The sequence below is a fragment of the Delphinapterus leucas genome, chromosome 4 (genome assembly GCF_059928025.1).
Source record: "Delphinapterus leucas isolate spDelLeu-1000000601 "Yukka" chromosome 4, BTC_Dleu_Yukka2, whole genome shotgun sequence".
NCBI lineage: Eukaryota > Metazoa > Chordata > Mammalia > Artiodactyla > Monodontidae > Delphinapterus > Delphinapterus leucas.
Genome location: NC_143132.1, coordinates 125423461 through 125439649, shown reverse-complemented (window position 1 = coordinate 125439649; position 16189 = coordinate 125423461). Strand labels below are relative to the sequence as shown.

At 37.5% G+C, this 16189-nt stretch overlaps 1 pseudogene; it reads right to left on the bottom strand.

Annotated features, from left to right (window-relative positions):
• Positions 1-12760: 12760 nt before the first annotated feature.
• Positions 12761-13343, bottom strand: LOC111179277 (small ribosomal subunit protein uS17 pseudogene; annotated as a pseudogene).
• Between the last annotated feature and the right edge of the window lie 2846 nt (positions 13344-16189).

Sequence of the window (16189 nt, the reverse complement as noted above, 5' to 3'; positions counted from 1 at the left end):
AAAAGATAACAGAAGTGAGTATTTCATGCTCTAATTTTAATATAGCTTCTCCATTTAAATTGTCTCCTCTGTTTTTATGTCTTTAAACTCTACCTTATTGGACAGGAAAAATAACAGTAGATTTAGGGTCAGACAAACCCAGAGACCATCTTGGTTCTACCATCTGCCCGACGGACAGTCTTGGGCACGCCTTTCCTAAAGTCAGTTTCTTTGCTCTCAAATGAATTATAGTCTATTACCTACCTAACAAGAGTGTTGTTAGGATTAAATGAGATACACTGTTTAGAGATGACCATCTACACAGAGCTTTTCCCACACATACTAGGTACTCAGTCAAAGGATAATTTAAAAAATGACAATATTTTTTGTTTCCGTTTTTCCAAAATAGCTTCATTTTTGTAACCACTCAATCTCCATTTCTATCTGTACTTTGGGCTTCCATCTTAGTATAGCAGAGCACTTTTCATATTAATAGATTAAGGATTTAAGCATATATTGATCAGCTTCTGCATATTGAACTACTTGCTATGGAGACGTCAATATACAGGCAACAATTAGAGTAAGAACACAACTTACAAAGCGCTAAGTGAGGAGGTGTGTATGGTAAGTGCAGTAGGATCCCCCCAAAGACTCTAAGTTATCATAGTCTAAGGAGACGTGATGGATGCAGGGTGACTTAAGTTGAGCTAGAAAGATGAGTGTCGTCGAACAGGGTACAGGAGACGGAGCCTTCCAGGGTGGGAAGTGGCAAGAGTGGAAGCATAACACAAGGATGTGTGGGAGCACTTGTATCTTTTGATAGGAAGGGGAGATGCACACTGTAAAGGGCCTTCAAAACCAAGTGAGATTTAACTTTGATTCAAAAGCAGCAAGGAGGTAGTATAGGTTCAAGTGCAAAGCAGTGATACAAATGAGACCTTCTGCTTGTGTAGAATAAATTGGATAAGAAAAGAAAAACTTATTTAGTAGCTTTTGATGCAATACATGTTGTGATAGTGAGACTCTTTACTTGATTGTTTTCAGGATGAGGTAAGGAAGACGTTGAAAACAAAGGAGGTTGGTAGTGGGAAATTATTCACAGGACTTACAGATACACGAGTTATAGAGGGAGACAGGAAAACTCCAGTGTTTCTGGGCTGGAAGGCAACCTAATAGTGAAACTCTCAAGTTGGGAAGGTCTGTGTTTTAGGAAGATCCTTAGTTAGGCTTTGAGAATGCTGAATTACACCATGAACTACCCACATGGAACTGTCCATTAGGAACTTGTAGCTACTGGAATCAGTGTAAGTTTAAGGCAGTTTTTTTCATGCTATCCTGAACCTGAACTGAAACCCTAAAATTTAGCCTCAACTCTAATTCTAACCCTTGTATCAATTTTATTCATTAATGATGACAAGAAACAACTGGCACAAGCAGAAAGAGAGAGGCTGAATCTTCAGCCAATGGAGATTGATTTCATTCTCTAATTGCTTCTGGCCAGCCCTTTCATTAATGGATTCAATCGTTACCAATAGTGATGGTGAAGGAAGGGTCTATTTGGTGTCTCCCTCTCAGATATGTAATGAGCAATAATATTCCTTCAGATAAACATGAGTTTTGTAGGATCTAAGCTTCCCCAATCTTTCATAAACCATAAATTAAAAATGAGCACATCTTTCTGATTTTGATTCAACTGAGCCACTGAATAGAAAAAAACCCATGTTATGTCAAGGTTCTCCCTCCTCTCATATTAACTGAATTGTATCAGTTGGTAACTGGTGAGTAGTTAACTCAGTAAAAATCCAATGAAATTCCTCCTAATCCAACATATTCTAAGCCTTCATTCTATGAGGTTATGTGGCGTATCCTTGATGAGCTCAAGGTAAAGTAACTGTATAATTTGCGGCTGGCTACAGAAGTATCCAACAACTTTTATGTGTTCTCTACAACATAGCTAAGAGAAATATTACGTTATCTAGGTTCTACCTTCGTCTTCTTAAAACAAGTCACATGCTCCGAAGTGTTCCTCCATCACTCCTTAGTCTTCTCTCCTTTTTAAATAAATAGGACTTGCAGCAGGAGAATCTGAGATTTAGACTAGTTACTGGCCATTAAACTTGCTTTTGAGTATTGCCTTGATTTCCTTAAAGATCAACTCAAGTCTTTCAAAGTCTATAAGTACTTTTGGAGGGATAACACCTCCAGAATCCTGCTAAAGATGATACGTATTGAAAGAAAGGTAGAGGGGCACCTCGATAGCCATCATTCAGAGAAATCTTGATGGGGAAGTTTCTTAAAGAGAGGCTGGATAAAGCTGATTCCTCTCCTGCTTCTCAAGGAAAGGCTGTGAAACCCTTGTGACACATTATTACGGTGGATTCTGTCACTTACCAGTGAGCCTGACTCCCTCCAGCCAAACAGCTGCCCCACGTGCACAAAGCGCAGTATTTTTCTAAATTAAAAAACGATGAAATTGACCCTTCAGGTCATTGATGATCTCAGCAGTGGAGGGGAGTGTGATGTGGTCACCAGATAATTCCCTGATACCACTTCATGGACCAAGGAAATTATCTCCCTTTTCGTAACTTACAGGTGTCCCATCAAACCTTTCTTTTTCCTTCTCATATATAGGGGTGGGGAGGTGTTCAAAGAGGAAACTTTTATTTTACTTCCTCAGTTGAAAACCACACAGTATGGTGACTCAGTGTTTTCTTACTATTCAGAACCTGTTCCATGCATTATTTCTAGGAAACCGTATGCAAAGATGGTTTCTATTTAAGAATGGTTGATGGTTTCTGCTGCTCATATGCTATGTATCTCTTTCTGATTGATGGCAGTGGAATAATTCCAGGGTGAATACGATATAAGTCTAAGAGATCAACACAATTTCCTTGGTGAATTGATTACTTTCCTCTGAATTTATAGTTCCTACCAGGACTGCAAATTAATGTGGTGGATGCGCTTAGTTATTCTGATTGTGCCTTACATTTAAATGCAGGCAGCTTAGACATTAAATGTTCCATGTTTATAACTCATAATCAGATGGTAGGTCCTGAGAACAAGCAGAGGTAATTGTATTATGTCTGAATAGAAAATGTTTTTGAAATAGTGGTGGTAACTATGTTGGATACTATATTCTGTAACATGAAATATATGTCTAGCAGCCATCTATTATTCATTACATCAATATGTATTTAATTCAACATCTGACTCCCAGTTCACATTGAGGAGAAATGAACACATGTACCAATAGCTTGGGAAAGTTGTAGGCAGTATATATACACATAAGAAATAAATTATATATGCACATATGTGAAATTACTGTATAGGATTAATATGATTTAAAAATTGTGCTTATGAGGGCTTCCCTGGTGGCGCAGTGGTTGAGAGTCCACCTGCCGATGCAGGGGACACGGGTTCGTGCCCCGGTCCGGGAAGATCCCACATGCCGCGGAGCGGCTGGGCCCGTGAGCCATGACCGCTGAGCCTGCGCATCCGGAGCCTGTGCTCTGCAACGGGAAGAGGCCACAACAGTGAGAGGCCCACGTACCGCAAAAAAAATAAAAATAAATAAAATAAAATAAAAATTGTGCTTATGTATATGTTATGTTTGTATACAAAGAAAACTTTTGCTTCTTCAGATGTACAGCCTTTCTATTTCTGAAGGTGAATTACTGGGAGAGGGGAAATTAATCGTAAAAGTTGTGATTTTTGGAGGAGGTGATTGTTGCTACTTTTGCAAGTTATGATATAACTTACCCTTCTCTTTACCCAAATGTAGGGTTTTAGAACTAAGAAGGCTTCTGAAGTGAACTTCCCTAACCTCCTCAGATTGCAGGTCAGTCAATGGAGACCCTAAGCACCAAATGACACAGGTGGGTCAGGCCACTCCTCGTTGGCGTTGGCAGAGCTGGCAGTCTGACCTAGTTTATTGCTTTTGATAATTTATGCTCTGTAGTTTCTTTAATCACAAATACCTGCAAAGTGGAATCTCAGTTCCTACAATCTGTGGCTATTTTAACTATGGCTGTTTTCAGGATTTTCCTAGGGTAAACTAAAATAATCAAGAATTTGTTAGCCTCTATATTTTTCACCCTGAATTGTGATCTCCACACAAAAGCAAAAGAAGATGTTATTATGACTACATAATATTATTATTTTGAAAAAAATTATTAAGGAAAAATGATTGTGTTTGCCTTAGATCTGTGAATACAACTATGAACAAATATTGGGTCGAATATATCTTTTCCTTTTAATATTGATCACCAAGATCATGAGACAGAAAAACCCCACACTGATACTACTGCACAGTAAAAACTTTTGTTTTCTCAGTTGTGATGGCAGAAAACACTCAAGTCACGGTCCAGAAGCTGTCCTTTTAAATGACTGAAATCCGAATGCTATCCTGGGGCATATTGAATACATTTGGGGATTTGTTGAACGCATAATTTATTCTGGGTATTTTTTTTTTGTAGGGGTGTAAAGAAATGCCCTTTAACTCTTGAGGTAATTGATGTCTTTGGGGTAAATGTAATTGCAAGAGAAATGCATGTGCATATATTTAGATAGAACTTGACTCACTGGCAACTTTATTAGCACAGCAGCTGCAGGCTGGAATTTATCACTTTCACATGACTTGTGAAACATAGAAACTGCAAGATACTATGTGTATATTTTTTCTTAAATTGTTGATAGCTGACCTTTAAATGATTTTGTGTAGTCATTCTCCAGAGCCAAAAAGCTAGCTGTATATGGAGGTGGCACCTTGAACACCATGATACATTAAGTGTTTTCCACTTACCCCACTGTTTTCCAAAATTATATCCAGTAGTTATAAATCCGCAGTGTGCTTATCATCTGATGTATTACCTGGTATTTACCTTTTAGGACATTATACATTTCTCAGAACTGTACAAGGAAGTACAGGAGAAACTAGTTTAACACAATAATTTACTTAATAGTCCAAAGTTACCATACGCTACTTTTAAATCATCTCACGTCTGTTTGCTTTCATTCTTTTTGCAACTTTTACTCCAGAAGCTGCAGAATATCTTCTTATGCAATGGGATAATTCCAATCCAAAACATATTCATTTGTTTTTCCAAAATGTATCTCCAAAGAACAAGGTATTTCCTTAAAATATGAGGAAACTTATATTCATTACTTTGTCTTTCTCTGAGTTTTAACTTTTCTCTCCCTTTATTGTCTGTGCTCTGCATAGAGAAGCTGCAGTTTGAAAAAGCAGGATGCTATCCAGGGGTTCCTCATCGGTCATTGTAGAGCGAAATACTGGCAGAGGCTACTCTGCCGCCCTCAGCAATGTCAGTCCTGTGGCACGGTGGATCTTCAGCTCCTGAATTTCTGCTGCTTCTGGCATTGGTTTTCAGTAGATTCAGGGCAGTAAAACAGGAGGGAAGAAGGCCTTTTCTTGCAGTCGAGGACTCTTGAGTACTTGCCTGGCTTCGGAGCCAGGAGTCTTGCTGGGAGCTTGGCTATCAGGGAGCCAATGCCCATGGTTGGTAACAGCTGCTGCACTTGGCTTTTCCCTGCACCCATTGAGAGAGTGATCTGTGTTCCTTGCGTTCCCACTCCACTGGCCAGAAATAAGTAGAAGCTGTGTACAAGGGAAGCAGCAGCAGAGAGGTCTCCACTTGACTTCCTTCTTCATTTCTCAAGTTCAAAGTCTCAGTTAATCTTATTAGAGCCTTCAAAGATGGTACGTTATATCTTCTCCCATTAATCTATTAGTCTTCAGGAAAATGCTCTGTATTATAATGATACTATTCCCCGAAGAAGAGAAAATATCTACAAACAGAAACTTTAATAATAAATATGAACATAGGATTTAGAAGTCTACAGAGTACTTCATATATGTTGCTTTGTTATATTTAGTACTTAACATACTTTGCAGTAGACATTATGATGAAATGGGGGCTAATATAACCTAAGTGATTCCTCCCCCCACATTCCACAGCCAGTTAAAAAGTGGATTTAGAACTTGACTCTATATAGATTTTGAATCCATGTAGACCCCAGATTTCAGACTTGATTCCAAGGATTATATTCACTCCTGTGTGAACTATAAACTATGCATAACATGAAGATATAATGCATTACTATTTTTATTGAATTAAGTATCTTAGTTTTTCATATGATGCTCAAAGGTTATATTTAATGAAAGTGTGTTTTAACAAGTTTCTTTTATTTCTTTGTAGTTCTGCATTCTATTTCATTTGAATTTCTGTGTTTGGGATGTTGAAATGTTAACATCTTGTATAACACAAGCTGTGCCAGGTTTTATAGGTCATCTCAACTTTGGTTATAGTTAATCTTACTGTTGCTATGCAAAAATCTATAATAAGATCCCATCTGCTTTATAATTGCTCAAGAAAAATACATTATCGGTATCATTTGGATAAAGTGGAATTCAAATGAAATCGCCTGATGAAAATTATTACTTTTTGGAGCTTGCTTTTTATAATCCTATGAATACCTGATTCAATATATTTTATAGCATATATAGTGCTTGTAAATTTAAATATGCTATCTGTATGTAAAAGAACCATACATCAATTATATATAAAACTTCTTTTCTTTTTTTTTAACTAAAAATGAGACATCCTGGTTAGAGAGAAGAACAAAGAAATACATATTCTGGTTTCTTTTCTCTTAGTGAAACTATCAATTTAAGAAGACTACAAGTAATTATAAGCAGAACAAACAGAACTCATAGGATTTTTATCAAAGACAACATCATTTTTACTTCCAGTTATCCCTTTACTTAAAAATATATTACAGAAAGTATTCCTCTATCCCTGGAAAGGTAATTTTGTCAGATATGAGACATTTATGATCACTCTCAGGTTACTGAAACTTTTAAAGTCACTTTGTATTGCCAATATGGCCTCTGCTCAGAAATTAAAAGGGACAGTCCCGTGTAATAATGAGAAATTTGGAGCTGAATTTTAGTTAAATCTTCCCCCTTTCCTTGGCTGGGGTTACGCTGCAGGCCGGAGGTTGACGATGAGAGACAGAGAAAGGTTGCCTCTCTAGAAAAGCATTTTTTAAAAAGTTTAAAACATGACTCTCTTGCAATCATAAAATGAGCACATATCAAAAATGTATGTAACTCATGAATGAGGAAATCAGTAGGCTGATAAAGCAGGTTTCAGAGCATTTGCAGAATCAATATAGTCGCTCAGGAAAATAAAGCTGAATTAAGTTTCCTAAATTTGTCCTAAAACTGTACCTTTTGGGTTCTGTTTTCCCCTGGACAGAAATCTATAAGTCACTGTCAAATTCTAGAGTCTGGGCCCTAATCAGTAGAGATAGTAAGTGAAATAATGATTTCCCCTGGGTAAACCTGTTAGCTGCCCTTCAACGGGACACTGAAAGGATATGCAGTCTGTCTGTCTTTTCGCCTCTTTCCCAAGTTTTGGACATTTTCCCCTAGCATCTCTGTTCCAGGCTTTTTATTTTTTCCTCTTTTCCCTCTGTTGCTCTGTTTGGTTTCTGACTCTGAGGCTGAGGAAAAAAGACGAGGAAGGGGGTAGGAAGGGTTTGCATGATTGCCTCTGTGGGCTTGGCATTTGTTTAACATGGACTCTCAGAAGGGTGCTTTTATGGGCTCCCAGAGGTCCCCACTGGGTGCATATGGCGGTACTTGCCCGATGTAAGTGCTGCTTTTTCTCTTGTTTTCTGTGGGCCCCTAAATTCTGGTGTTTCAGAGGTCTCTCCCCCCCCAGGTTCTCTCTGTTGGACTTCAAGGGGCTTTCTACGATGGTTTTCTCTCAGGTCGGTCCTCTTCAGCAATTTTGGTTGGTTCTCTATTTTGAGAGCTCACATCTGGTCAACAGGAGACACTTGGGCACTCTTTGCCCATACAACTTCTGGGAGGGCAGACCAGTCCCAGTACAGAAGCAACCCTCATTCTCTGCATCATCAAAGCAGCTCTCTGGCCCATCCCTCCAGCTTACTAAGCCTCCTTTATAAATGGAAGGCAGACCCTAGTTTACTGGGTCCTCCCTACTTACTCCTGTAGGGAGTGGTCCCTTTGAACCCTCCTTTCTTCTGACCTGAGTTGAAGAGGAAAAAGTTTTCCCTCCCTCCCTTTGGGGTAAATGGTTCCTATAGAATTCCTCTTGCCATACGAATTCTTCTCCCCAAATTCTCACTTGACTCTTTTATATTCTTAATTTGGATGTAAATAAAGTACATCTTTAACCTTATATTTTACTTGACAGTTTCCTTCGAAAATTTCTTTGTCTTGTATCTTGCCTGGGTATCTGATATCTATCCTAATGTCTCAGATGAAACTTCTGTTTTAATAGACGATGATACTGGTTTTTGGAGACTGGGAGTCTCCAGGAGACACGGTCTTGCAGGCATGCTGTACTCAATTGAATTTTTCTCAGAATGTTTTTATCTGCTTGTTTTTGGAAAACTATCTGTAGGACACAAAAAATGAGGGCACCTGTCTTGGAGCCTATGTTTGGAGGAATATGGGGGACAGATATGAAGAATGCAGGAGTGGGGAGAGGGCCCAGAGAGTCAGGCGCTCATGAAATATATTTTTTCATCTCCTGATGTAAAAAGATACATGAATTTACAGCATCTATGCCAACTCCATCTCCCCTTCTGAATGCAGACCTGTTTTGTCTTTTCTAATTCCAGTCACTCTCAGGATTTTGACCTGTTATCACAAAATACTGTATTCAGAGGGGAGAATTTTGTGTGCTGTATTGTAATAGGCTATAGATTTCTCTTCCCCCTAGATAATAATTTCCTTGAAGGAAGAAACTCTATTTTTCTCATTATTATATCCCTAACCCTAGCTGGTGCATAGTGTACAATCAATACGTATTTGCTGAATGAATGATTGAGACAAAGAGGGAGGCATGTAGAGTAAGATTTCCCCCAGGCCCTGTTTTCTAGAAATGGTTTTGTCTCTGTTTTTCCCTTTTAGAAGAGTTGGGATTCGAGAGATGGTGGGGAAGTAGAAAACCGTACTTACCATTGTTTGTAACAGTTGTTTTTCTATCAACATGAGTCCTTATTCATCTGTGCCCTATGAATGTGTGTAGGAGGAAGCTATAAAATTACATGTAAATTTTTTGAATAATATTACACTGCGTGAATATACACATACACGCTGATTTTTACGAACTGTCTGCCTTAGATTGAAAAGTTTTTTCTTAAGACTATAATGTCATCTTTCATTATAATCCATATTCATGTTCAGAATTCATTTATTCAGTTGAATACAATGACATCGGCTTTCCCTATGCTGGGCTTGGTAGGTTTGATCTCCTACTTAGAAGGATTATTCTTATTTTCAGTCTTTTCTTTAGCATGGCAATAAATCTTTTGAATGGTGCCCCCTTTATTCCTTCTTTTCCTTTACTAAATGCAAAAGAAAACAGCAACCCATATTTAAAAGGTAGACATTGTTATCCTTTATCGCAGTTTCCCTCTCTTCCAGAGATTAGAGTTTACTGTAGTACAGCAGCCCAATAGGATTGTCCTGGAAATGGATTTTCATGTAAAGTATTATGTGTCGCAAAAGGAAGGATCAAAATATTATAAAGAGAGAGAAGTTACATTATTATTTTTAATAGGATTGGTATTATAAATGGTCCTTAAAGAGCATACATCTGTTCCACTCAATGCTTTCTTTCTGAGTTTACCATGAAGTATGTTTTACTGATAAGACACAGCATTTTGATCCATTATTTCTCTAAAAGCCTTGTTAAGAGATTTGACCTACAAGATACTGCTCATGGTCTGTGGTACTTCTTTGAAAGTAAGAGTTTCCTTTCTGAAATTGAAGGAAACAAAATATATATTCCGCAGGTATATGTTTTTAGTGCCCCTTCCCTCCATTTGGATTATTAAATACTAAGCTTTAAATAAAGACATTTTATGTAAGTTTATATTTAGACAATATAGCTGCTTGTTTTCTTTTGGGAAAAGAACAAATTTAAAACTTCTCTAATAAAATGTTATGGAAAAATTAAAACGCATAAGTGACAAAATCATTGCAACCCTCAGAAAATGGCACTGCTACTTTTCTGAGAGATTAGAGAGAAATTTGAGTGGAACCAAGTTTGTTATTGAGTACGTGTCTCTCCCTGACTTGAACACTTATTTTTCCAAGGAGGGGTTGGATGTCATTTTAATTCTAGACTATGATTGAATGCTTGGTTTCAAATGGGAATTCCCTGCCCCAGAATGAATCGGAATGTGCTTATCAGTAAAATAAGGGATGAGGGATACAGGTCTCATCTGTGCACATCAAAGGCTCAAGAGAATATCAACAGGCTAGAGCAGGGTATGTGGCCCTAATCTTGCCTCTTGCTTCCTTTTTCCTGCCTGCTAGTGAACCTGAAGAGATCAGGATGTCCTTCAGCCCAGTTGGTGATGGCTCTCCTTCAAGGACGTGCTCCTGGAATAGCTGGGTGAAGCAATCCCAGGGACCACAGTGAGAAACGTAGGGACTCCTATCTCCTAACTCGTATTGAGTGGAGCCCTCCTTGGACTCCATACATACATTTTGGAGAAATTTAACATTTTTGAAGTTTTGAAGTCCTGTCCATAAATATCATCTGAGCAGTTCTGAAATAGAACCCGGTGGACCGTGAAGTATATTTTAAAACTGCATGTACAGAGTTGAGGCTGTTTGACTTGTGGATGTTCATTTTGAGGGCTGTTTATTATAACTGTCTCCCAAGTAATGTTCACAACCCGCCTCTCAGTGAATTCTGCTGACCCACTCCCTCTTACCAATACAAAGGGCCTTAGAGAAACGAATTCTGCAGTATTAACATTCAGAGATTTTCTGTGGTTTTTATGTATATAAGTAATAGAAATCAGCAACAGAAATTTAAAGATGGATGGTTCTAAATTTTGAATGTACGTTGGAGTAAGAAAATAAGTGATATTTACTGTAGAGATATTTAAAAAGAAAAAAAAAGAAAGCATTTTGAGGCTAGATTTCATTGTACTTTGGTTGATTTTATATATTTAAAGCATGTTTATAAAACATATTTTTAACTATTTTCTCTCTATTCATGTTTGTTTTCTCTCTCTAATCAGTTTTAGTATTTTTTGGTGTAAGGCAGGTTTCCAAGAGTGAATTACCTACTCACAGCATTATAACTATAGGAGATAAGAGTTTAATGTACAGTGCTTTGAATTGTGACTGTTGCCTGTGAGGGATTTACTCATAAAAATGAGATCACAATAAAAAGGTAATGGGACCAACAAGAAAATGGAACTCCTCATGTCTAAAAGGGAGCACAGGTCAACCATAATTAAATTCTAGAAAGTTACAAGTACATATAAGTATAATAAAGGATGATAGAGATGGTTGATATAAAGACATCATCATTATGGGTTAAGGATAAAATTTTCATGGATCATGTTGGCTCCCATTAAAAAATGGTTCAATAACTATTGCTCAGTTCTGATCTCATTTTGACTTCTCCCATCATTTTCTATTCAGCCAATTCTCTGTAGCCATTGAGAAAGAGCTCAGAAGAAAATCCTGCTGTATTATGGTTGGAAAGGTGCCTGGTAAATAATGAGAATTTTGGTACAACGGGCTCAGATTTCTCAAAAATGTTGCAAAATCTTGACCTGATAATGTATTTTCTTATGTCACTTAATTGCAAAGAGTCATTGCCAAGTTCAGGTGCTTCCTATACAATCCTAATATGGCAAAGGAAGCAGCTTCTCTCCATTTTGTGCTCTGGACTATCTCCTAATCCCAAACTTCAAAAAATATATATTCTCCTGTTAATAGAAATATACAATTCAAGAGCACATTTGTTCCCATGAAATTTCTCCACGATTTTTAACTGCTGAGATATGAAGGTAATCTTTTTTTATTTTCCATCCTCCTTTTTCCAAAGCTGTGTTTTTGTAATTAATATCTAATAATAAAATATGTATATGTGTTTTTTGACTCTATCTGATTGACATCTGAATTATATGTAACCTAGAGCTATATAATGGAGCCAGACTTCTTTTGAGCTTACACTTTTGGGAGCTGATCCTAGTAATAATTATTTCCTTACTTTTCACTGCATTTTAGTAGAAGTAACTTAATGGAAACTTTTAATAAGAAAAACAAAAGGAAGTATTTTTTAATTCACAAATTCCAAATTCCTAACTTAGGGAGTTGAGAAATAACCTAGAGCTGCCATCTCATTTGACACTTGAAAAGTAGGTCTAATGTTTTTGGAAGAAAAATCTTTGTGTGTGTACATCATATGCATTCTCACAACTCTTAAGTTCATTTGGAATTTGATGAATTAAAAGATACTACCTGTTGTTTTTCTTACTGACTTTCCATTAAAATATTTCTACCAAAAAAATGCAGTGAAAAGGAAGGAAATAACTCTTACTAGAATCAGCTATGTCTAGCTCGATTACCTATGTCTAGATCCCAAAAATGTCAGCTAAAAAAATTAAATATATATGTATATATGGGTATATATGTATATACACACACATAAATGTGTACACACACACACATACAATATGCCTGCTGAAAACATTGCTATACAGTTTTAATATGTCAATCTTCTGACTTTATTTGCTCATTTCAAGTAGAATATAATTTAGATGCAATTCTACATTAATTGTGTTTTATTCTTAAACAACCTGTTATAAAGAACACATTGAATGGAGTCTTAAAATGAGATAATATGCACTCTGAGATCCTACAGAGAAAAAAAAAGAAAACCCATTTGTGGAGTTACTGGATAGTAACTCTATTTTGAGACAATATTGCTAACATGTTTTTGTTTTGTTTTGTTTTGTTTGACTGGGAAAAAAAACTTTACTTTGTTTGGGGCAGTGGGCAGGGGTCCAGTCTCAGAACTCCTGGAACTCCTTCTTGGTGCCAGCAGCTTTGGTCACCTGGAGCACATTGAAGCACACCGTCTTGCTTAGGGGAGGGCACTCGCCCACTGTGACAGTGTCACCGATCTGGACGTCCCTGAAGCAGGGGGAAAGATGCACGGATACGTTTCTGTGGCGCTTCTCGAAGCGGTTGTACTTTCGGATGCAGTGGAGGTAGTCTTAGAGGATGACAAGGGTTCTCTGCATCTTTACCTTGGTCATCACGCCAGACAGGATCCACCCTTGGATGACAACATTACCAGTAAAAGGGCATTTCTTGTCATTGTAGGTGCCCTCGATGGCCTCCTTCGGTGTCTTGAAGCCCAGACCAATGTTCCCGTTGTTATGCGGGAGCTTCTCCTTGCCAGTTTCTCCAAGCAGAACCCTCTTCTTATTTTGAAAGATGGTCGATTGCTTTTGGTAGGCACTCTCCACCTGAATGTCTGCCATCTTCCCCGCCGCCTGAAAAAAGGTTAATGTTTTAATATTTAAGAAAGGAAAAGATTCAGAAGATTTTAAAATCTCATGAAATCTTTGCTATAGCTTATAGATACGTGTTCTGATGGTAATTTCATAAGTTATTTTCAAATAATTTGTTCTAAGGTAACTTATTACATTAAAAAAGAACCCCATAAAAGATGTGTTTTATCTTGTACTTCACTCAGAATCACTTCTTTTCCTTGTTTCATTTAAATTCTCGGCTTTATATTGTCACAATGCTTGATTTTGTTTTACTTCTTGAAGTACTTCGTGATCATATAACTGGGACTAAGTAGGAACCAAATGTACCTAAACTTAATGGTTGCTGCTCACCAACTACACAATTATTGTCAGGGTGGCTAAAAATGCAGAAAGTCTGTCAAATATAAAAGAAGCACACACAGGGAGCAGTGGTGGGGAAGATGGAAATCACAGCTGGAGGTAATGATTACTCTAAATGTCTTGCTACAGCAAACATAGCATTTGGAAATTCATGAACATTTCTTTTAAATGTGCAAAAGTCTTTGCAAAACAAACCATACATTAACTAAAACACTCATGACTGCACTGCCTACACACTAGGCCACCTGTAATTTTGGGGAAAGTTCCTTCTATGCAACATCAAAAGAAACAACCATAGATCTTTTATTTCAGAATTGGCTTTGGTGACATATAAGTTGGAAGTAAAAATACAGATAGTTCCACTTGTCTGACACCCAATATTCAATGCTATGCCACATAACTCTCCTAAAACAATAGTTTATTTTTTATGTGCAATATGTATCCAATAATCATTTTTAAAATGTGGCCATCCTTTGCTAAATAATGCATAGCAGATGAGTCTTTCTGCAATCTCTCATAAAAAATTAATCACCCCAGACCTATTCTTTAAAAATCCATTTGGGTTAGTAAACCCCTCTTTTGGGGAGAGGATTTGGCTTTTTTAGTAAAAAGGGAGGTTGACTCAGATCCATTCCAGTTCATATGTTCCTCTGCTCTTCTAGTGCCACCATGAGCTACTGTTCACTTTGGTGCTGGCCACCCCACAGCTTCCTGGGACACAGAAGACAACCCCAGGACTGCAGTAACTGAGGGCTGAAGATGGAAAAATCACAATTTCCTTTATTCCTCTGACTCCTGGTAAGTGGTCAATAAATATTTTATGAATGAGTGAATGAAAAAACAAGAGAGAGAAACAGAGAAAGAAAGAAAGAAAGAAAGAAAGGAAGGAAGGAAGAAAAAGAATACCCTTTATTTTTCAAAATACACCCATGCAGTGCTACTGGGTTTCACTGAAGAAGTGGTATGAATGTTTGGCCTTTTCTTTCTTCACTTCTGCACTCCATTCTAAGTATAGTCAGAAAGCCTTTCCTGCCTGAGAAATGGGAGTCCATTGTAAAGCCCTCTACCCCATTGTGGTCACTGTAGTTCACAGTCTTGGAACATGCTTTTGTCCTATAGTGAAGGTTACATTTTGCAGGAGGGCTGTGGGTAATGATGGTGCTGAGATGGCTCTTCTCCTTACTCTATTAACCATTGTTTTCTCAAGGTAACAGTTTTGCAGCAATAAATATCAATGTAATCTTCATTTTTAGCTGTTTGCAATTCTGTTGATGGTGTAGGAAAATGAGAGTGGGGAAGAGGTCAAGGGAATATCAGTTCTATTGAAGGTCTCTATTCTAGATCAAGACGCTGTTGTCCCTGGAAAGTATAGATGTCATCATTCTCTTTTCAAGAGGAGTAAATGAAATTACAAAAAGTAACTTGTATCAACAAGGACCTACTGTGTAGCATGGGGAACTCTATTCAATACTCTGTAATAACCTATATGGGAAAAGAATCTGAAAAAGAATGGATATATGTATATGTATAACTAACTGAACCAGCTTGCTGTACAACTGAAACACAACATAGTCATCTATACTCCAATATAAAATAATGTAAAAAAAAAGAAAACTAAAAACAGTAACTTGCAAGGTCTTCAGGTTGATGACTTACAGGGTAAGGACTGGAACCCAGGAGTGTCTAACTAGTGTTATTTCCATAATATAGCACTTCTCCAAATCTTGAGAGAGTCATTTGGAGCATAAAGGTAGTTACTGCATAGGGCTGTGTGGGAAGCATGGGGAATTTTGGCCAGCAACTTTCAAGGAATTGACATCTTAGGGACATGGAAGCATGGCATGGCTTTAGCCAGAAAAGATCTTGCAAACTGAGCAGTTTATGACGATTATTGTGAGGTCAGGTGATTTTCCACTGAAACCAAGTGCAGAAGTCTCTTGAGTGTTGTGGCTTCCTGGTGTCATTTTAAAATAAAACCCATTTCATGGAATTGTAAAGATCAGTTAAAACGTATTTGAGAGAAGAAATCTGAAAACAACAAGGAACCATTGAAACACTGTTGTTATTTTTTCACTAGTCTGGAAGGCTAGAAATCAATACCTACTGAGGTTTAGCCTCTTTTCAGAATATATATCAGGATTTGGAAATTATTTGAGGTCAGTGTTTCCCAAAGACTGTTCTAAGGAGGTTATTTCCACGTGATGCAAGTACATGTTGTGGTTAAACATGTTTGGGAAACACAGTTAAACAGCTTACGGAGAGCCTTCAGTTTGTTCATGTACACTCTCCAAGGGTAGGAGCCCTGTTTACCAGAATTCTTTGAACTTGGGCCCTTTATACTTAAAGAATCACTAAAGAGATAAATGCCTTCCAAAATCAACAGAACTTCATGTCCCATACTCAAAACATTAAAATCTGAACTAACAAAGAGATTATTGGCTCCTAGAAACGCCCTGTTACCTCTTTACTGATAACAAAACTT